The following is a 24,043-nucleotide window of genomic DNA, read 5'->3' as shown; positions in this document are numbered from 1 at the left end:
TGTATTGTTCACCATTAGAGATTGCATCATCACTCATTTCTTCTTTTGGGAAGTTCTCCTCAAGCCACTCAAGTGTGTTTGCCATGTCTGTCAATATAAAAAGTTGTAATATTTATTTATGACAAATGTTTATATAATGAATGATAATAATAGATAAATAAATGCAATCTCCTCACTATTTGGTGAGAGTTTGTTTTGGAATGAGTTGCTGGTCTATCTTAGTCTGTATGAAGAGTTGTAGTGAACTGGTAATTTGAGGTGTACAGGTGTGGTTTTTGCTTGGTACATTCTATAATATTGCGTGCCAAATTTGAAAATAGTTTTCACATTTTGAAATGTAGAATTGTACAAAAAGGTATATTTGGGTGTAGTAAATATAAGTAACGTTGTTTTATGTATTTGTTTTTGTGGGCTGAAGAGTAAAACATTTTCTGTTCTCCCCTGTGCTTCTGGGTTTTGTTGGTGCCACCTGCTGTCCTCAGACTTTCACTTTGTCTGTGGAATCTACAGCAGCTACATTGTGGGTGAGTGTGATTTATTAGGTGCACTGATAAAAAAATAGGATAAGGAACTTGTAGCAAATTAATTGCTCTAGTAAAAAGCTATGAAATTCACTGAAAAATCATTGTTAAAGGGACGTTATGGTTAAGCTGCACTAATAAAAGCAAAACCTATGACATTCAGTGAAAAAAACGTTAAAGGGGCTTCCACCTTCTCCTCCTGGGGATTAAGACCATCAGGGGTGATCTTGTGCCCTAAGAAGTTCACTCGGGTCTTACACCACTGTGCATTCTGAAAGGACAGTTTTGCTCAAACTTTCTGCAACTGGGTTTGAACATAAATATTTCTGCTATATGTTCCTTCACAATTGAGCTCTTGATCAGAACATCATCTACATAGGCCAGATTTCCCCTTTAGCCCAAGTCGGGCATAGCCTTATGTACAGAGATGTTGAACTAATTTCTGAAGTTTATGTTTCCAAAGGGGTTTCTGGCACACATATATTGCTGCCCCTCCACCCCCCTTGAAGGTAAAGGCAAGCTTGTACTGGTCTTCCCTTCTCACCGGTACTGTGCAGTATCCATTGGTCAGGTCAATGGTGTTGTGCAACTTTGATCCTTGGATCTGGGCCAGTCCCTGATCAATGTAGGGAAGGGGCCATTTTAACATGTGGATCTGTTTGTTCAACTCCCTGAGGTCTGTACATAGTCTCCATTGGCAATTTGTCTTGAGTATCCCTCGTAAAGTGTTGTTGAAGGTACTGTGGATTGGATGAATAATCTGTTGGGATTCAAAGTTCTTAATCATCTCTTAGAATGATTCCATGGATGTGAGAGGTAACCGTTTTTGTTTGACAAATACTCGAGCCATCTCAGGATCCGTGGGTATGGTGGTTGAATGAATGGATGCGCATCTACAGTCTTATGAGTCCACCGAAAAGATATCTCAGAATTCTAGGAAGACCTGCTATAGCTTTTGTCTTTGCTCCTTAGCCTCACAGGCATCAGTTAGATTGATCCCTACCCCGACCATCTGCATGAAACCTGGACAGACCTTGGGCTTGGCAATTTCATTGGTATGCTCCATTTGGGTGAAGAGATCTCTTTTGATGGTGTTCACTTGGACGGTAGGCTCCAGGGATTAAAGGTAGTGGTCCTTGACTCTGAACACTATCTCCTCCCTTCTAATGTCACATGTCACCTCTTCCGCCATGTACGGGCAGGAAGAGTACACCATGAAATTCCCCCATGCCTGGTAAAAATCTTTCCTGGAGGAATACCGTTGCTGATGTCGAAACAGTCATTTGGGATTGGTCCCATGGTTTCTTTGCCTAAATCAATACAATTATGTTGGGGATCTACCGCCATTCCAATAACGTCGTCTGCGCCCAAAGTGATACTTCGAAGGTCGCTGTTATCCACCAATATTTGAATGGTGTAGTGTTCTAGATCTACTAGAGGTGTCGGATTTAAATACAACCTTGTTGTTGGAAATGGGAATTTAAATGTATATAGGCGTCCTGATGTTTGAGGTTCTGTCCTCGCTTAATTTTGAGGGGAATAGTAAATTATTGCACATGTCCGGGGATGGTAACCTCTTCTCGCACTTGAACTTCAACAGCAAAAGGCAGCAATTGAGGTGACCAAAATGCTTTTTTAGTGTTGTCAAAGCCCATGGGGTTACACCCCAGTCGTGACCAGGCATTATAATTAATTAGGTCCAAATTAACAGCGAATTGGTTGAGTGTGTCACTGCCCAAATAAAAGGTGAAAGGGACATCTCTCATGACCCAACAATTATGCTCTATGCTTTTGCAGGAGATGTTTAGAATTTGGGGTTTCCAGGCCTACTTCACATTTTTCAATCAATTTAAATGTGGGAATGGCCTGATCTTTTGGGAGTTTCTAGAATAATCCTTTGGACTGGTGTAAAATGTTAAGGTGTTCCTTTCCAATGTGGACTGACACTTAAAACTGGGAGGAAGGTTGATTTTCAAGAAGGGAAAAGGGTTCCTACAGAGATGATAGTGATGTCTGGGACCTGGTTATTCTGGAAATGGAATTCTACATTCTCGGAACATTGATCAATTAAATAATAGGTACCATTCATGCTTACATATGGTACTTATTTTTAATTTTATATGTGCCGGTTGGTTAGTGTGGGACCAGAGGACCTTGTTTACACCGTCGATCTGAGGTAATACCCTCCTCAGGAGAGATCCTCAATACCTTTGTTGGAAACCTCATTCCTGTTGAAATGTTGGGGTTGTCCGGGAAGTGATGTGAAAAGAATTTGCTGGCCGTCCCCGTCCTGAGTTTAGTTGGTCAAAGGACTTTTTGGACAGGAGGTGGCTTGGGATCCAGTGTCCACCAGAGCTGAAAAATCACACTGACCCTGCATCTTGACTGGTGCAATAAATCAGCCTTCTTTCTCCTCCAAGGTGCAAAGAAAGTGTGAGTTATTGGAAAGATCGGTAGTTTTCTTAATATTGAATTCAGACACTGCGTGATCTTGTGCAATTTTCTTTGTCGGAGATCGGGAATCTGTAAATGGAATGTTGCAACTAACAATGGGTGGATTTGCGGGAATTCTCTTTCGCCCCTGATTCTTTGCTGACCCCTTTACCTGCAGGTACTTCTCAGAACCTGTTTTGGTAAAGGACACCACCTCAGTTTCAATTTTGTCTGGCTCACCTTTTTGGGGTTGAAGAGTTTCTTGCTCTGGGTTGGTATCCATACTTACACTGTCCCACTCAGGCCCTTATGGGGCCAATTGTTCTTTGGAAGGGATCACCTCATTTTTGAAAAAGAAGGTCTGTTTACCTGAGTCCTCCAGGGCTTCTCCTCTTTCAAAGGGGATAATCTTAAGCTCCTCCACAAAGTGAGTTCTTCAGTGTCCTCTCCTATTTACCTTTTGCTCTTTGGGTTCTAACATTTTGGGGGTAGAAGAGTCACTTTCAGGCTGAGAGGCTTTTAGTGGTTCAGTTTGGGCGAGAAAAGAAAGTTCCGCTAGGGCTTGGCAACTCCCCTCCACCTGGCCCCCGTCCTCAGAACCTGTGATTTGTCAGATGTTTCCTCTCATCATTTTCCCCCTGGGGCATCAGACCTGGGTGTTAGGGAAGGCTGGGAAGCAGGGTTACGTCGAGGGTTGGACTGAGCACTCAACATGTGCCCCAGATCATTGATCAGTTGCTGGACCTGTCACTCCAGTTCGGAAACCTTTTCTGAGTTGTAAGGAAGTCTCTGGTAATACCTCTGCTGCTCCTGGAAAGGGTAACTGTCCCTTCTCCTGGAGTAGTTCGGATATTGGAAGTTTTCCCCATAATTTTCCATCCTGGTTCTCCCTTCTCCTGGGTTCAGGGATCTGTTGTCCTGGAAGCAGGGAGAGAGAGGGTGATTATTTTGGAAGTTCTGGTTCAGGAGGTACCTGGGGAAAAGGTTCAGGCTGGGATGCGGAGTAATACTTCATCCTGTGGGAAGTTTGGAGGGAAGTTTCCCAGGGCAATACTTACCTGGTTGAGTCCCCTCTGTTCCGGTGGAGTGTATACATACCCCAGGATTGGCTTATTACCCTTGTATCTCAGGCTTTCATAGGTGGCTGGGTCAGATGGGTCACCATTCTGGTACCTCGACTGACTAGCATTCGATTGGGCTCGGTCTGAGGGTCTCCTCTTCCGTTCATTGTGCTTGTTGGCAGAAAGAGTATTTTCAGCCCTCCCGTCTCCAGATGCAATGGAGGGGTAGTTTTCACCTCTGTCTCCTTCGCAGCGGCAAGTATAGTAGAGGTGATAGGGTTTCTGGGGTTGTTTTTACTCTCAGTGGGCTTCTGTACCTCATAGGGGAGTTCAGAGTCGGCTGTGTTCTGCTACGAGTTAGATAGCTGGTGTTGCTGTGGGGGACGAGTCTGGCTACCTGCACGCGAGAGCTGGCGTGCAGCAGCACACTTTCCTCAGTGCGGACAGTCGGGTCAGTCCCTTTTGTATCCGTGTCTGTTGCAAATATTCATGGCCACTAGCCTCCAACAATACAAGCTGAGACCGGGCAGCCAATATTGTGTGTAACCTCCCTTATGCAGGGTCTTCAAGCTCGTCCGATCCAAAACTAAGGCCCCCCCAACCAAAAAGTAAGCACATTGATGTCATTTAAGCTGGTAAAATATATCCTATGCTTGTTAGCCGTTAGCTGTGAAAAACTAGGCCCTTTTCTCCCCTTTCAGGATTGTCAAACTTAGGTGGCTTCTCCACATGTTGTTTAATACGCACTGCACCAGTATTTAAAAATGTTTGCGCTGTGAAAAACTAGGCCCTTTTTTCTCCCCTTTCAGGATTCTCAAACTCGGGTGGCTTCTCCACATGTTGTTTAATACGCACTGTACCAGTATTTAAAAATGTTTGCGCTGTGAAAATCTATGCAGTTTTTCTCCCCCTTCAGGATTCTCAAACTTAGGTGGCTTCTCCACATGTTGTTAATATGCACTGTACCAGTATTTAAAAATGTTTGTGCTGTGAAAAACTAGGCCCTTTTTCTCCCCTTTCAGGATTCTCAAACGTAGGTGGCTTCTCCCCGGTTCTATATTTGGGCATTGTGAGCTCTTTAACACAGAGAGTCTGTCCTACTGCGCAACTTGATTGCCGTTCGCTATCTTGTTTGCCTGCTCTCGCCTGTGTCTTCCCCTCTCCCTCCCCCCTCCTCTCCCACCTACACTATGGTACTTTCTATCTATCTCTCCTATCTTCTCTAACTTCTTCTCCATTGACTATCATGCTCTCCTCACTAAATCTGGCAGGGAAAAGTTTAAAAAGAACATCCTGGTCTCCAACCCAGGCCTCCCTATCGCTGACACCTACACCAGTGCCTCCTCCAAGGAAACTCTCACTGTCATCCTCTTTGTCGTGCCTTCACCTGACTTATGGACCCTTCATATGGTCTCTGTGCTCACTCCTTTCTCCTCTTCTCCCATTAATGGTGGCACCCGTTGGGATGTCCTCTTGTCCTCCTTCCACTCCTCTAAGGTCATCATTAATGTTTCCTCTAATGGGACCATCTTGGTCCAAGGCCCTCAGGCCAACCTTCACCTCTTTGATAGACGCTTCCCATGCCTCATCAACTTCCTTTTTTCTCCTGCTGTCCCCTCTCCCCTGTCCTCGGCTACCTTGCCTTCCTCCTCCCTCTCTGCCCCCTCTCTGCTCCTTCTACACCTCCACAGGGCGTACCTCTGATTGTAATCCTCCCCAGAAGTCCTTCAAGGATGGCAACCATCTCCACATTGCCACTCTTAACTCTCGCTCTGCTGTCAAACATTCCTCTGATATCTGCTGCCTTCTTGAAGAACTTGACCTTGATGCCCTTGGTCTCACTGAGACATGGTTCATGACCAGCTCTGTCACCAGCTTTGACATACTCCTACCTGACGGCTACAAGATCCTCTCCGTTCCCAGGCCCAACTGCGCTGGTGGGGATGTTGCCCTCATCTTCCCTGAGTGGATTCCTGCCTATGTCACTCCTACGCAGACCTACTCCTCTTTTGAATGCCTTGTCTGCTGTCTCTCTCTCTCTCCTAGCCATTCCCTTACTGTGGCTACTATCTGTCGGCCACCTGGTCAGATTTCTTCCTTCCTCTCCGAGTGGGATGACCTCTCCTCCTCTCCTCCTCACACTTGGCCTCAACCACTCAACTCCTCTTTCTTGGAGACTTCAACATCCACCTGGATGCCTCCTGCCCCCCCTCTGGACACTTTCGTGACCTCTGCGACTCTCTCTCACTCACCATTCTCCCCTCCGGCCTGACTCATTCTGCAGGGCACACTCTCGATGCTCTGATCTCCTCTGACCTTCCCCTCTCTGTCCCTCTCTCCACTCCTCCCTCCTGGAGTGATCACTTTCTCCTATCCTCCCATCTCACCCTCCCTACCCCTCAGGCCAAGCCACCTTCATCACTGCCACCCACCTTCGCGGTCATCCGACCCATGAAGCGCGTGTCAGTTGAGGCTTTCGCCACCACCTTGTCACCCCCTCCTCCCCCTTTGGCTGACTCTGACCCTGACACAGCCCTCTTCATGCTCCACTCTTCTATACCTGATACTCTTGATATCCTGGCCCCTGTCATGAGAATCCGCCTGAAGCACAAAGCCAAGTGTAACTCCTGGTATGACTCAGATCTCGTCACCCTAAAACGCAAGTGCAGGGTGGCCGAGAGGAAATGCCGTGCTTCATGTTCATCCTCTGACAAACAGGCATGCCGCCTGCTGCAAAGGCAATACTGACTCTCCGTTCTCACCAAGAGAGCCCATATCCAAGCCTGCATCTCTGCAGCATCTAACAACTTGGTTGAACTATTTAAAATCTGCAAGGAACTGGCCAATCCTGCCACAGTCTCTACCTCTCCTGTCCCTTCCCAGGCCCTCTGCATGGCACTGGCTTCTCACTTCATTTCAAAAACTCAGGATATCCTACTCTCCTCCTATCACCTCCCTCCCTCTGTTCCCTGCTCTTCCTCTGGCCCTTCTGCAGCCACCCCCTCTCCCTCCTTCTCGGCCTTTCCCCTTTTCTCTGCAGACAAGGTTTCTCGACAAGTCCGATCTATGAAAGTCTTGTCGAAACAGGTTCATCCCTGTTCCTCCAAAACTATCAAGGACCACATAAACTCCCTGGCTCCCTCCCTGGCTGATTTCTGCAATCACTCCTTCACCACTGGAGTCTTCCCATCCCCCCTGAAGAACTCCCTTGTGTATCCTCTTCTTCAGAAACCCTCTCCTGACCCCTCCTGCCCGGCTAACTATCACCCAATCTCCATCACTCCCTTCCTGGGCAAGCTCCTGGAGAAACTGGCCATCTCCCATTTTAATCTCCACAACGGATCCGTTGGTTGTCTTCATGACCATCAGTCTGGCTTCAGGGCTGCCAGAACATGGAAACTGCTCTCCTGAACATCCGTGAAGACCTAGTCTCCAACCTTGACTCCAACATCCTGTGTGTCCTCATCTTGCTGGATCTCTCTTCTGCCTTAGACACTGTCAACCATGCCATCCTGCTCAACAGTCTCTGTGATAACCTGGGTATCACTGGACAAGCCCTGGCATGGCTGACTTCTTTCCTCTCCGACCGACCCTCCCAGGTCCAACTTGGGTCCTTCCTCTCAGATATCTTTTTCTCTACCTGTGGTGTCCCCCAGGGATCTAACCTCTCTCCTTGTCTGTTCAACCAATACCTGGCACTCCTTGCCCACCGCATCGCCGCTCTCTGCCCCAATTTTCAGTGCTATGCGGATGATACCTAGCTCATTTTCAGGCTATCCTCAGCCTCCTCCTCTCCTTCCCTCATCTCTGTCTGTCTGCTATCCAGGAGTGGTGTGCCGCCAATGACCTCTGCCTTAATGCCAGTAAGACTGAGATTCTACTCATCGACACACCCACTCCCTCCTTCCCTGCAGCTCTCTGGCCGACCTCTGTTGGCCCTCTTCCTGCTCCCACCTGCTCCCACCTGCAAGGCTAAAAACCTTGGGGTCATCTTTGACTCCACACTCTCCTTCTCTCCTCACATCTCTGACGTCTCTAATAAGTCACACTACCAGCTGCACCTCCTCAGAGGTATTCTTCCTTTCCTCTCCTTCCCGCAGAAGCTCACAGCCTCCAGAGCCCTGGTTCTCTCTAGGTTGGACTATTTCAAGAGCCTCTATCTAAAGCTGACTGCCTCTACTCTCTGCCCTCTGCAACGTATCCAAAACAGGACTGCGAGACTTGTCCTTGGCCTCAAGCCCAGGGATCGTATCTCTCCAGGACTGCAATCTCGTCACTGGCTCCCAGTGGCTGCAAGGATTAAGTTCAAAACCCTCTGCATTGTCCACATGGCCTTTTCGGGCCTGGGGCCGCAATACCTTCAACTCTCTCTTCACAAATACCTTCCTTCTCGGGCTCTTCGCTCATCTGCCTCCAACTCCCTCAGGGTCAGTTGCTTCTCCAAGCAACGAGTTGGCAGGGTCCTCCCTCTGTAACAGCCTTCCTGCCTCCCTGAAACCTGAGGAGAACCATCTCCGGTTCCGGAAACACCTCAAAACCTTCCTCTTTGCTTCTGCTTTCTCTCCCTCTCTCCCCTGCTGGAATTCCTGTCTGAAACTACACTGGTTACCTAGCCACCCTTTCTGATTTTGGGGCCAGGGCCCACCTTTTGCACACCTGCCCTGCCTCCCTGGCAACCCCCGCACATAGGGACTGTTTTCTGTGTCCCTACAGTCCCCCTACCAGCACTTATATCTGCTCTTTCCTTGCACTTGCCACCATCTGTCCACTTTTATTTATCTTATTTATTCTTTCTATCCCATATACTGCACTTTCCCCTCTCCCTTCCCCCAGGCACTTTTCCCTTTCTCCCTACCAATGCAGTTGCGCGATCTGAATGACACCTGGCCTAGTAGGATCATTGACTGTCTTCCCACTGTTTCCCCTCCCTTGCCTTGTTGCACCTTGAAACACTTGTGTATAGGCACATTATAAATGCCATATCATATCATATAACATTGATGCTGGTGGCCTGTTCAATCACCCAATCCAGAGCCCTGTGCTTATGAAACTCCCACACCAGTTGAGTCATGATGTATTTGGGGAGTGCATGATGGAATTAGGTGGTCACAAACTACCTGCTATTGGTGTAGGGAAGTATGCACAAATGCTAATTTTAAATCCTGCACAAACTCCTTAGGTGTCTTGTCTTCCCCACATTGCAAGTTATATGTTGCCTCACAGGTCTCTTGTGGATTCCAGTGGGTTCCAGTGGGTGGAAAAATGGCTGTCTTATAGGTGGACCATTTGTACTGATCTTGAGCCTCCAGCCCAGTAAAGAAGCTGGAGTATTTGGGGGATAAAGTTGACTTCACAACATATAATTCACAACATTTATTATTCCAAATGAGGTCATAAATTGCTCATAAAGCTCTAAGTGCTCCCATACCAAATATTTTGCATTCTTGTGGTAGGGAGTCAAAAAGCGCTCCATGGCCTTTATCTGTCACATCGGGTCTTTAACAAAACCGTTCTTCTGTTTGACAGCCTTCCTTTTCCTCTGCAGTCCACTCACTTTCTGACTCAGAAATGCTACTGTTTGTAGTACATTCCCTGTCCTCTATGTGCTCCCGATCTCAGTGAGATTGGGAATGCCTCCCGGAATCACATGGTCTGGATGCCTCTCTCCAGTTAATGTAGTTAATGGTGCCGTTAACTACATCCTCCCTTCCAGGTAGGCCCGGAAAATCCCCCCATGACCCTGATATGTGGAGGTTTTCAGAAAGCTCTCCCTAGGCAGAAGCTTTGGATCTCCTCTTTCTACCAAGCAGACTAAGTGGTCTCTCTGTAGATTGATTTTCTGCCAGACCAACTCCCAGATTGTCTCATCATAGGAGTCTTCATGGTCAAGTACTCGCAGGGGTATTTTGGATTTCCCAGGACACACTAGTCTGGCCACCTTCCTTTCTGCTTGGTAAAGATGACCATTCATCAATATCTAATAAGGACTGGTCTCCTGGCTCAGGTGGGCTAGACCTGGGTGAGTCCAGCTGCCTCATGTTTCCCTGCTCTTGGTAAGTGGTGTGAATGAGGTCAGTTGCTGTTTGGCCATATGGTGTTGTGCCTAACTGGTCTGAGCTCCCTGGTAGAGAGGGTGTCACCCCTTTAGCAGTGGGCACTTTTCCATTCCCTAACTGGTCAGGGTGCCTCGATGCTTGTTTGTATTTTTAAATTTCACTTGTCAAACTCTCACACCTGCTTCTCTCAGTCTTGATTCCCTGATGGTATTCAGAGAGATGGCTTTTTAACTCTGAGACCAAGGACTGTGTAATCTTGAAAACCCTGCTCTGAGCCATGACTCGATCTTTCATTTGCTGTAATTCCTCCCAAAATGCTTCATTTTCTAACTGGGAGTCCTCTATGGTGTGTGCATATTCCGTGCGCTTGTCTTTCAAGAGACTGATCTCTTTCGCCAACGCGCCCCTATAATTAGCTGCCTGTGACAGGTCAGCCTCTTCTTGCTTTGCACGCACCACCTGTTCTCTGGTGTCCTCTCTAATTCTGGTGAGCTCCTGAAAGTCTAACAATTCCATGTCTGCATCATGGTCTTTTACCAGTTGAAAATTGTGTTGCTTCAGACAAATTACATTCTGACACATTTCATCAAACTCTGGTTGAGAGTCCATCTTGTTTGATGATAAACTGACTATTTTCCTTCTTTAATTACCTGATTTGTTGTTTGAGGACCATAATGTCATCTAACAGCCATCTATCATAAGAAAAAGTCTGATCATTCACCTTATGTTGCACTGTGTTTACATTTTCCACACACTGTTTATGTGCATCTTGCAGTGCAGAAAAATGCATTTCAGACTTTGTGCTCTCTTGTTGCTGCTTTTTGAGCACATTTTGGAGTTGCTCAAGGAGACTTTCTTGTTTTAATTCTAAGATGTGGCTCTGTTGTGCTTTATCTTCTAACTGTTTAAGTTCTTCCTGGGTCTCTTTCAGAAACACAGTCTGTTTCTGCACACTGTCCTCACTCTTTTGGAATCGTTCCTCCACTAAATGAAAATGAAAGTACACATACACAGTGAACTAAGCCATTTTAATCTGTTCATCACGAGTCATTTGTGTCATGTAAAAGAATTTGATGTAACAGACCATTATCCTGCCAAATGTCAGTGCTTACAGAAGTAACCTCCTGCATCATTCTTCTTTATGATATGATATTTTATCTATATATCGCGCTCATACACAAGTGTTTCAGAGCATGACCAGGCAAAGGGAGGGGAACAAGGGAGAACAAAAACAATGATCTTACTAGGCCCAGTGATATTAAGAACACGAAAGTGCATGGAAAAGGGAAAGGTGGGAAAGTATGTGGAAGGGGGAGAAGTACAGAGGAGAGAACAGAATAAATAATAAGTGCAGTAAATAAATAAGGCAGTACAAAATGGTAGTGCAGCCAGCGGGTGGCAAGTGCATGATTTGTCAGATAGGGTATATCTGATAAGTGCAGAAGAAGAAGGGAGTACATGGGTACAGATACAGATCCTAGTGCAAGGGGTGGCCCAGAGGCATTGCAGGAGGGAGGCAGGGTGAGAAGGTACCTGGGCCCAAAGGACAAAGGGTGGCCAGATGCACAGGTGCCAAGAGAAAAACAGATCAGCAGGGGAGAAGAGGGCCAAAGGCAGAATTGAAGAGGATTGTCTTGAGGTGCTTCGAGAACCAAAGATGCTTCTCCTCAAGTTTCAAGGTGGCCGGGAGGCTGTTCCAAAGGGAGGTCCCAGCCGAAGACAGGGATCTGCCCCCAGCTCATTTCTTTGAAAAACGACTGACCTTTAGGGAGTTAGAAGAGGAGGAGCGAAGGGCTCGAGAGGGGAGGTATTTACAGCGGGATAGTTGAAGGTATTTTGGACCCAGGCCCCAGAAGACCTTCTGGAAAATGCAGAGGGTTTTAAATGTTATCCTTGCATCCACTGAGAGCCAATGAAGGGATTCCAGAGCTGGAGAGACACAATCCCAGGGCTTGAGGCCAAGGACAAGTCTCGTAGTTCTGTTCTGGATTAGTTGGAAAGGTTGGAGAGTGGAGTCAGGTAGATTTAGAAAGAGGCTGTTACAGTAGTCCAACCTAGAGAGAACCAGATCTTGAGAAACAGTGAGCTTCTTGGGGAAGGAGTGGAAAGGCAGAGTACCTTTAAGGAGGTGCAGTAAGAAGTTTGACTTTTTTTGAGACAACAGAGATGTGTGCGGAGAAGGAAAGTGTGGAGTCAAAGATGACCCTGAGCTTCTTAGCATCACAGGTAGGGGTAGGAGGAGGGCAAAGGGAGGCTGGCCAGAGAGTGAAGGGAAAGGGTGATGAAGGAGTACCAATGAGGAGGATCTCAGTCTTGTTGGCATTTAGACAAATATCATTGGCGGTACACCAATTTTGAACGGTGATTAGGCAATCAGAGATGAGGGAAGGAGAGGAAGTGTCAGAGGGAAGTCTGAAAATTAGTTGGGTGTCATCAGCATAGCACTGGAATGTTGAGCAGAAAATGGAAATGCAGTAGGCGAGAGTTGCCAGATATTGGTTGAAAAGTTAGGGCGAGAGGTTAGATCTCTGGGGAACACCACAGGTAGAGAGGGAGATAGACGATAGGAAGGACCCAAGTTTTACCTGGGAGGGTTGATCCGAAAGGAAAGAAGTCGGCCAGGCCAGAGCCTGATCGGTGATACCCAGGTTTTCACTGAAATGATTGAGCAGAGCGGAGGAGAGATCAAGTAGCATGAGGACGGAGGGAGTGTTAGAGTCGAGGTTGGAGTAGATATTCACAGATGTTCAGGAGACCAGTTACCGTGCTTCTGGTAGCTCTGAAAACAGATTTGTGGTCATGGAGAGGACCAACAGAGTCAGAATGAAGGTTAAGCTGGGAGATGGCCAGCTTTTCCAGGAGCTTCCCCAAAAAGGGAGTAATGGAAATTGGGCGACAGTTAGCCGGACAAGAGAGATCAGCTGTGGGTTTCTTGAGGAGAGGATGCATAAGGGAGTGCTTCAGAGGGGAGGGGAAAGATCCGGAGTCAAAAGAGTGGTTACAGATATCGGCAAGGGCTGGAGCGAGGGTATCAATGTGGTCCTTAAAGGTTTTAGAGGAACAGGGATGGACCTGTTTTGATGAAGCTTTCATAGATCGTACTTGTCTAGCAACCTCATATGGGGAGAAAAGAGGAAAGGAGGAGGAAGAGGGAGGGGGATGGCTGAGGGAGGGTCAGCAAACCGGGACGGAGAAGGGAGACGAGAGGGGGCAGAGGAGAAGGTGGACAAGATGTCCTGGGTTTTGGAATTAAATTGAGAAGCAAAGGCATTGCAAAGATCCTGGGAGGTGATAGGAGGGGTGGAGACTGCAGCAATGTTGGCCAGCCCCTTGCAGATTTTAAAGAGTTCCGCTGAGTTGTTGGTTGACACAGAGACGCAGGCTTGAATGTGGCTTTTCTTCTTGGAGTGGACAGCGGGACAGTATTGCCTTTGGAGCAGAGGGCAGGCCAGTTTGTCAGAGGATGAGCAGGAAGCCCTCCATTTCCTCTCAGCCGCCCTAGACTTGCGTTTAAGTGTAGCTAGGTCAGAGTCAAACCAGGAATTACACTTGGCTTTGGACTTCAAACTGATCCTCATGACAGGGGCAAGAACATTAAGAGTAGCAGAAATAGAGGAGTAGAGCTGGTACAGGGATGTGTCAGGGTGTGAGTCAGCCAGAGGTGGGGAGGGACGGAGAAGGTGTCAGCAAAACCCTCGATTGACACATGTTTGATGGGCCGGATGTCCAAGAAGGTGGGTGGCAATCTTGGTAAAGGCTTGGGGGAGGAGATGGACAGATGAGAGGAGAGGAGGCAGTGATCACTCCAGGAGAGAGGAGTGGTGAGGGGAGTAGAGAGGGGTAAGACCAGAGGAGATCAAGACATCAAGTGTGTGACCAGCAGATTGAGTCAGGTCGGAGGGGAGGACAGAGAGGGAGAGTGTATCACAGACGTCACGCAAGAGCGCAGATGAGGAACAAGGAGAATCAAGATGGATTTTGAGATCTCCAAGGAGGAGGAGTTGAGTAGTTGAGGCCAGGAGGGAGGAGTATAGGGCTGTCCACTCAGAGAGAAAAGAGGTAATTTGACCAGGGGGCTGGTAGAGAGTAGCAACAGTGAGAGAGTACCTAGGAGAGAGAGAGAGAGAGAGCCTGCAGACAAGGCACTCAAAAGAAGAGTAAGTCTGAGTGGGGATGATAGAGGCAGGAATCCACTCAGGGAAGATCAGGGCTACACCACCTCCAGGCCGATTGGATCTGGGGACGGACAGGATCTTGTAGCCGTCAGTGAGGAGAGTGTCAAAACTCGTGACAAAGCTGGCCATTAACCAATTCTCAGTAAGACTGAGGACATCCAGGTCAAGTTTTTCTAGGAGATGGCAGATTTCAGAGGAGTGTTTGACAGCAGAGCGAGAGTTGAGAGTGGCAAGATGAAGAAGGTTGCCAGCCTTGAAAACCTTCCGGGTAGAGGTACAAATGTGCGATACACCATACGGAGGTGTGGAGGGAGCATGAGGGTAGACATTAATGATGACTCTGGAGGAGTGAAAGAAATCGTATGAGGGATCCATAGATCAGGCGAAGGAATGAAAAAGAGAATGTCAGTGAGGGTTTGTCTGGCAGAGGCACTGGAATAGGTATCAGCAATGGGGAGATCTGATTTGGAAGCCAAGATATCCTTTTTGAATTCCTTTTTGCCAGACTTAGTGAAAGTGGAAGGATAGTTAATAGAGAAACAGTTACAGTAGGTAGAAGAAACAGATAATGCCATGTGCAAGTAGAGCGAGGATGGCAGTAAGAGAACTATGCAAGAAAAGCAGTAATGAGAAGTCACTAGGGTAGCAGATTACAATTTAGGGCCAAAAGTAATGTGGAAAAAAAACCAAATATCAATTACAAAACACACCCAAATTTGACTTTCAGAAACAACCTAAATTTAAATTACAAAACACACCCACATTTGACTTTCGGAAACAACCCAAATTTCAATTACAAAACACACCCAAATTTGACTTTCAGAAACAACCCAAATTTCAATTACAAAACACTCCCAAATTTGACTTTCAGAAACAACCCACATTTCAATTACAAAACACACCCACATTTGACTTTCGGAAACAACCCAAATTTCAATTACAAAACACACCCACATTTGACTTTCAGAAACAACCCACATTTCAATTACAAAACACATCAAAATTTCATTTTCAGAAACAACTCACATTTCAATTACAAAACACACCCAAATTTGACTTGCAGAAACAATGCTAAGGTGATGAGGTGAAAGAACTGAGGTATGAGTTTGAGGCAGGTGTTATGATGTGGGCATTTGAGAGCATACAGGGAGACTAGTTGCAGGAAGCGGAGGGAAGCTTAAAGAACAATGTTGGGGAAAAGAAAGGGTAGGCAGAAGGACAGAAACTAATCTATGGAAAGGGGAGTGCCAAATGTCATGTTCTTCCTCCTTCCATTCCCCTCTAAGGAACAATTTGGATAGGAGGTGCTTCCTGAAATCTCTAACTTCAATGGCGTTCATTTTTAAAAAATTACCTTTTTGCAATTTTTGTATAATGTCCATTGCACAAGGGCAAAATCACGCTGTTTCCGCTTAATTTTCACTCACAATGCCAACTCAAAAATCAATTCTTACTCAATCTTAATTTGTCACCCAGACATCAACCTGGAACTAAGAGTTCAAGTCCTTGCAGCACTTTAACAAAACAAAGATGACTTTCCCTCCACCTTGATGGAATTACATCAAGATGAATAATCTGTCGCAATGAACTTGTCATGAGTCAGAAATAACATGCCAAATCCCAGACATGATCTTCCAATTTGTAACAGTTTTTTGAGAGGCCACCCTCAACACAGGCAGTTCCTTCCCTCCCCAAGCTAAGTGTCACACAGTAAATGGTTAATGTCAGCTCTTTTCATCAGCCCTATCTCAATTCATCTAATTCCCCTTGAATCCCTCACCCTGAGCTACCAATGAGCCAATATCCAAGAACCAGGCCGGTTTAAAGGAAATACATTTATATTTTTTTCAATTAGATGTTACACAAATCGCACTAAAATGTCAAACACCACTTTAGCCGTGGCACAGAACAATACACTTCTCTCAATATAAATAAATCACACAAGTGGGTTGAAAAGAACACACATCACAATTGTTACCTTTCTACAAATTTCACTTCAAGAAATAATTAAACTGATCAATAATCAAAAAAACATATGTATGCAATCCTGTGCAATTTTGATATTCCTTTGCACATAAAAGGCTAGCAGTTTAGTTTTAAAAATGTATTCAAATGCATTTAGTAATTATTATTTCACCCACACATTTGCTTTAAAATAAAGACAGGGTGATGTAGCAGTTTGTTTTTAAGACCCCCCTACTTTGGTCTGTGTAGGGGAAGCTGAACAGAAAGATTGCCAAATTAAATTACAGTTTATAGTTTTTGGGCGACACCAGGAATGAGTTCTGTTTATTTCGAATTTTAACAAAAACCACCCTGTTCTGCCAATGGGAATTAATTAAATTAATATTTTTTGGTTAAATAGGCTAAGGATCTACAGAGTTTTGCCCCCGCATGCCCACTATAAAGGGAAAGGATTTAAGGCCAGCAGATCCTCCATCTTTTGAATGCAAAGGGTTTCATTCTGCCTACATAGAAGACATCTGTTTAAAGTCCAGGAACGCCAGCTGCATGTCGGAACCCTTTGTAGGAACAGGTCAGGGGTCTGGTCACTCCACTCTCAAGGATGGTCCCAGTTCTTCACCATAGAGTCCAGTCAGATCATTTAGGCCACCTAGCAATAGACAGTTCCAGCCCGATGCAATCTCCTTTGGTAATTCCTTGCAGCTCTCAGATGGTAAGCTTCAGCAGCTCTCTCCTTCTCATCCACTTTATAGAAAAGCAATGACACCATCAAGTTTATAATCTTGGGGAGTAGCCTGCAAGAGTTCTCACACAAAAGATAGGACAGTTACTCATCTCTCTCTTCCTAAATCCAGCGCATCTCTAAGGATTGGTTTAGTTATGCATCAAAAAGTTAGTGATTTACTAGTAACTGTCATAATATATATATTCCGTTTCAGCTAATCAGGGGAAAATTATTTGAACAACAGCCGAGTCTGCATCTTGTTGCATGGCCCTTTGGCAATTTTCCACTGTTTATAGAAAAAATAATATTAGTTATGAACATGTAATTTAGTATCCAAATTCCTAATTTTACCCCCCAACTGCATGCCAACTCTCACATTCGGGACTTGTTAAAAGCAGACATAAACCCATTTTAGATGCCCATAACAATTCCCTAAGTCACAGGGGGAAGGATTTTATATCACCAAAATCTCCAGGAAATTACCTAAAAATTGGCACATCAATCAAGAATGTCTGAATTAACGTAGTTGAGAAAAAAGCCAAAATGATAATAGCACTTTTAAATTAATAGCAAATCTTTGGAATATACAAATTGGAGGCCTCCTGTCTCCAGCACCATTTGCCTCTCTGGCCCAGTGTTTTTATTAGTCTCTCTGTTGAGGTGTAGAGTGCAGATTGTAAATGGGGGATGCATTTTGTTTATTTAATTGAATTAACAATTTTTTACAAAAGATTAAGTCATAAAAGAATCCTCCATCCCCAAAGAGAGATCCAACTTGTTCAAACGACAAAAAGATGGTCAGCTCATTTAGTTCATCAAAGTCAATAGTTTGCCCCCCAAATATACCTTGAGTAGTGTTTGGTGTGCCCCCGAACATTCGGTGGATTAATGAGGTGGTCTAGGCTTCTGATTCACGGAAGCGACGGGGTCCAGAAGGGACGTGGGCAACTCTTTAGCTGTTTTTAGGCCTTTTATCTCTAGACCTCCTTCTTTTGTCTAAAGGTTTTGTCCAGGTCCATTTTTTTTAAAAAAGAGGTTACCCCGATCACACAACGGGTGTCGTCACTGTTTGACAGGATCCTCCACCAATCGTCTTCTGTTAGCGTTGTAAACGCTGCCATCATTTCCCCCAAAACTGTGGTTCTTATTTTGCAGCTCAAAAGCAGGTGTCTGCTTGTTTTCCACTTCATCTTTCTTATTACAAAATCTGCACTTGTCCGTTATGGATTGTTTTCTTATAAAAAAAGTACTTCATTTGTTTTAAGTTGGTTTAAGCAAAATCTCAGGAATTACCTGCTACGACTTTTGCCGGGAATTTTTTCAAGTAGCTTCTGGTGTCATTTAATTTCTTGGCTGTTGTAGGAAATTGTTTAGTCAAGCTGAAGTTACTTGCAGTCTCGTCCGTAGTTATCCAGTCTAGTTCAAAAAGTGTTTTGGTCACACTATCTGGGTTTGTTAGGAGCTGTTCTGCCCTGGCATTGATCTCATTCAATAGGGTGATTTTTGATTTTTCCACTTTGTCAGTACTTGGGTGTTGTCCTTTTCCATTTCTTTTCCAACCAAGAAAAAAGGCTTCTGGCTTGCTGTCTTGTAAGATTTTAGGATACAGCATCAACTTATTTCTTTCTTTGGTGGCTTAAGAGAAGGAAGACACAATTTGCGTCTGATAGACGGCATAGGAGTGCTCTTTGAAAGTCCAAGAACTTGCCTCCAAAAGTAACTCTCCAGTTTGATCCAGGGTTCATCCGGGAGATAAGTAATAGCCTCAGTTCTGTATAGTATTGCTGGAACCACCTTTGATTTATAAAAGGTTGTTGCTGGTACAAGCGAAAATCTATCATATTTTTTGTCAATGATTCGCGCTTGTGTGGTCAAAGCTTTCATTTTTGACCAAAGCACGTCCTGCATTGGTTTCTCCGTAGGGTTGTTGCTTAATGTGACTCTCAAGTATTTAAAGGTGTTAAATTTTTTCAGTTTTTGACCCTCCACGAACCAGTTCTGTTTTTGTTTAGTTCTTGCTTAGGTTTCCCATTTCATCACCTTGGTTTTAGTTGTGTTCATTTGTAAATTGGTATTCTTCAAGTAGTTAGCCAAGTTGGACAGTTTTCTTTGAAGTCTGATTGCTGTGAGATCTAATAAAATAATATCATCTGCGTAAAGTAGATGCGATAACGATTCTCCTCCTATCTTTGGTGGGAAGCAACTCACCTTGTCCTCCGTGTCTGCGTAGTCCATAATACAGGCGTTGTACAATGTGGGAGCTAGGGGGCAGCCCTGTTTGACACCCCTTGATGTTTTAATCCTTTCAGACAGAAGGCCTGCTTGATTTAGCCACACCTTCATCGAAGTGTCTCAGTAGAGTGCTTTAATTGGAGCTAGTATTGGCTCAGGGCAGTTTATGTGTTCCAGCTTTTCCCATAGCAAATCTCTATTCACCTGGTCAAAGGCTTGGACCAGGTCAATAAAAGCCATGTGCACTAGTTGGCCTGTTTGGACGACCTTTGTTTTTATTAAGCTCAGCATTAGTATTTTCGGGGTGGTCCCTGCGTTCTTGACAAAACCCGTTTGAAAGGGGTCAGTTCTATTTTCCCCTTTTAGCCAGTTTTGGAAAGCTTCCAATGCAAACCCTCCGAAGATTTTCCCAATGACGTCCAGAAGCAAGATCGGACGATACTGCCCTGGGTCCTCTCTATCTCCTCGCTTAAAGATTGGGACCACTATGACCGTACGCCATGATTCTGGGACGTTTTTTTCCTGATTGCATTTCTTGAAGATTTTGCTCATAAAAGATGACCACAGCTCAGGGTTTAGTTTTAAGTCAATGTTTGCAGTCCCATCTGGGCCCGGAGCCCTTGAATTGCTTAGCTTCTTAATTTTTAAGAGGATCTCTTCCTCACTGTACGGGATACCCCACTCAAAGCTTTCTCCAATGTTTTGGGTAGTCCCACGCTTGGTCAGGCAATTAGCATTATGGATTGGGCCGCACGGTTTTGTAAAGTGAGATGTCCACCTTGTTTCACTTCTGCTTTTATGGAGTGTGTTCCTAGAGCAACTTACTCTGTTTATAAAGGACCAAAAGTCTTTTGATTTACACCTAACAGTGTTTTCAACATGTTTTCTGCATCCGTTTGGTATAGGTAGGCTCTTTTTTGTCGGATACAGGACTTATATTCCTTTTGTGCTGTGTACCATCTCATCTTGTTCTCAGGCAGACCAGATGTTATTGCCATTCTTTTTATTGTTCTCAGTGTTCTTCATCTCACAACTACTTCGCGATTGTAGGTGTGTTGATGGTCAGACTGCAAAGATTTGTTCTTGCCCTTTATCAAAAATGGTTGTAGAAGTGGTGTATAGTTCAGGATGCCTTGTTCTATATCTCCTCTGGTCAATTTGTTTTTATACATTGCGGCGTAATTACTTGTAAGCTTTTTAATAGATTTCTCTGTCAGATTGAGGAGATATGCGATGGGGGATACATTTGCTACACAGAGATCCCAAACAGCAGCCATCTGGCATCCTGTCTTCTCTTCTCAAGAAGACCACCTTTTGATCTAAAAAGCTTCTATTTTCTTGTAGTTGTTCTTTTCAGAGTTCAGCCTTGATTATAGCTCCTGTGTTCACATCTCCCCCCTACATTCCAGACATGCACCAGCCAGAGCATTTGGCCTGTTCAAGATTGGCTTTAGAGACAACAGGCCTAGGGAAACTTTGTTTTCAATACCCCCTATGCCACATTTTATTGCAGTTGTAAACAGTTGGGATACAAACCAGGCTTTTAGTGGGGAAGTCCTTTGTGAATCTTGCCCAGAGGTCCACCATTTGTCCTTGGCCGAAAGCATCTCACATATTGCATTTTTCTAACATCAGCCTTGATTCTTTGACATACAGTGTGTTTTCAGGATTCACTTTGCTTTTTGTACTGAAAGTACAGGGATGTTACTTTCAGTCATTAGTAAAATACATTTTTAATTATCTGCTGTTCCTTATTCTGCTGAAAAGTGAGTCTAAATTGTCACAGTGCACCACATTTTGATGGGTGGCAGTTTCAGTGAAAATGCTGCATTTATTTCTCAGCCAGTGTTGTGATGTGCTTTTCCAACCTGCACTTGGATTCCATTTTTGATTAGCTTTCTCTGGATTTCCACTGCAGAAAGAGACCCACATAGTCTGCCCAGGCCTATAGGAACTTTTCATTGCAACAAAGTGGGCTTTTCTTTTCAAATGTTTGCCAGTATTTTGCATGTGAAGCTTAATATCCATTACTTTTTGTCAACACCATATCTTTTCCCTGAAATCTTTATGTTGGCAGGGGAACATTTTTCTCTTGTCTTACTTTCAACTGCAAACACACATGCAAAGCCGTTTTGGTGTCAGTGTTTGAAAATCCTGTTTTTCACGTGAAAGGGTCCTTTGAATTTCTTCTGCCTTTGTGAATTAAAATGCTGCTTTTCTTTTGATAATAACAAGCAGGCCTTTTTCACACAGCCCTTCAGTTCCATTGGTTTGGGGCCTTTGAATACACTCCAAAACATATTAGAAAATCCTGCAATGCACATTCAGCCAGTCAGCATGCAACCAAGTAATAGACAAGATACAACTTCTCTACATTACTACAGCAAACACACTAGCAATGACACAACTATGATACCATACACTTAAAGACAATGGGCCTCATAAGTTTGGTGATTTGGTAAAATGCAGCAGTAATACCGTTTACTGCTGCATTACCGCACCACCCAACTACGGGTTTGGGGATGAAAAAACTTCAGCATAAACCTGGTGGTATTTCTACCACCTTACCAACCAAAATCAGCCAATCCAAAGTATTTACAGTGGGGGAATTACTGCCGGCAATAATACCACTGAAATCCCCCATGAAGTCCTATGGACTCCGATGAATGGGGACTAACACTGCCTACCACCACTTCTAATCTGGCGGTAATACTATCGGACACAGTGGCAGTAATGGTAATACAATTTGGTGGTATTTTAGTGGATTTACCACTGAGATACCATCAAACTTATAATGAAGCCCAGTGTTCTCACAGAAAAGGGTACTAATATACTTCTCTGCTGTAAATCAAATGGAGCATTTCAGATTCTAAATACTTACTGCTGCTTGGTAAAACCTGATACACTTATTTTGTCAGGACATTGATAGCTTATGTGAACTGGTTCAGCTGATAGAAATAAATAATTATAAGTTGCAATACATATGATTTTCCCAACTCATTCCTTTCTGGTTAACAAAGGCTTTTTTACAGTATGCTTAGTTTGAATAAGCGATGAACCAAACACTTTATTTCAGGAGGCTTTGTAAAATGGGTCTCAAATCGGTCTCAGATTTGCATAGTCACTCACCCCTCTGAGCAGTGGTTCAAATCTAGTTAGACCAGCTCGTCTGTCCCCTCCCCTCACGAAAGGCCTTTGCAGAAGCATGCTCACCTGTAACGGTACAAATGAGAGAGCATTCCCCAGGGGCAGCTTTTCAATGAACCCACACACTTGGTATCTGCTTTTGCATTCCAAGTAAATTAGAATAGATTGTCCAGCAGGTGTGTACCCATTCCTGCAGCATCACAGTAGCAAATAAGCATGATAGTGATGTGGCACCGCAACGTGTACCATATCGAAAGAAGGTGCTTCCAATTTCTTACCAACTCTGCAGGTTCAAGTCTTAATTGCAGGATTTGTCACGATCCGAGCAGGTGATGGCACCAAACACTGAGTTGAAGTGAAGAACTTCTACGCTAACAGAAGCCTGGCCAATAGAACAGTTGTGGTTTCCCTACACGGATAGGCTGGTGCTGTAATGTGCAGCACCTGGTATCAAAAGGAGGAGAATTCAAAAAGAAAATGTTCACACAAAGGCCAAGAAAATGTCCTTTCTCCCAAGACTAAGTGAAGCCATCTTCATCATCACAGTTGGTTCAATGAGCATGCTGTCCTCTCCATCTCTCTCTCACTGCCACTTACAGGGTACAGAACATTGCATTACGTACGTATCACTCTCCCTCTGCCTCTGTGTTGTATGATCCTCCTACAGTATATTGCATATAGAATTGTGTTCTGTTATTGGATGGCACATGCCATTGCTGAACTGGTACCAGCAAATGTTTCGGAGGAGGAATTACAGAACACGCCACTAGACAAACCCATTGCATACTAAACAACATTGTTTGTTGTGTTCTTGTCAGTAGTGTAATCACACTAAATGTTTCGGAGGAGGAATTACAGAACAAGCCACTAGACAAAACCTTTGCATACTAAACAACATTGTTTGTTGTGTTCTTGTCAGTAGTGTAATCACACTTACATTCACTGCATACATTGGGCCTCATTAGGACCCAGGCGGTAAGGGGTTTACGCCGGCGTAAACCATGGCGCCCCTTACCGCCTGAGTACGAGTTCCCGTAGCGCCATGGTGATTTCTACGCCTGCTTTTTGCAGGCGGTAAAAACCATGGCGCTACGGGACCTTGTTGTTAATTACGCCACCGTAATTTACGGTGGCGTAATTAACGCCTTCCCCACTCCCATTATGCCCTATGGGGCCAGAAATGGGAATGGGGAAGGGTAAATGGGGATTGGGGACTTACCGCCCCGCCAACCTCGGAATGGGGCGGTAAGTCCGCCAACCCCCATGGCGGAGTTGGCAGCTTAGCGCCATGGACCATGGTGCTAATAGCGCCATGGTCCTCCGCCAAGGTCCTAATGAGGGCCATTGACTGTTGCAGCACCATTATACTCATTAAACACCAGAAGATCCTTTTTATGATGCTCAGAATAAAAAAAAATAAAAAAAGAATTTTAATTGAGCTGGACCCAAACCATCCTAATCAGGTTCCTCTAGAGGGATTCTGGTCGGTTCTGCACCCAGCTTACACTTGGCCTGTCCATAAATCATGTAGCCAATTCATGTTTTTGATTTGTATCTATACCTCTCCTTATTTTGCGGGTATCCTGTGCACAGATTGTCTTCAGGGGCCAGATTCCAAAAACTCTGCCCCAGTGCAAGTGCAAAGATGCAAGATATTACCAGCAACACAGGTTTGCCCTATTTCTAAAAACACTAGGACATATTAGAAAACGATTGCACTATGACAAGT

Source organism: Ambystoma mexicanum, chromosome 4q, assembly GCF_040938575.1.
Source record: "Ambystoma mexicanum isolate Mex_15411 chromosome 4q, UKY_AmexF1_1, whole genome shotgun sequence".
In the NCBI taxonomy this organism is placed as follows: domain Eukaryota; kingdom Metazoa; phylum Chordata; class Amphibia; order Caudata; family Ambystomatidae; genus Ambystoma; species Ambystoma mexicanum.
Note: the sequence above shows the minus strand (reverse complement) of the source record.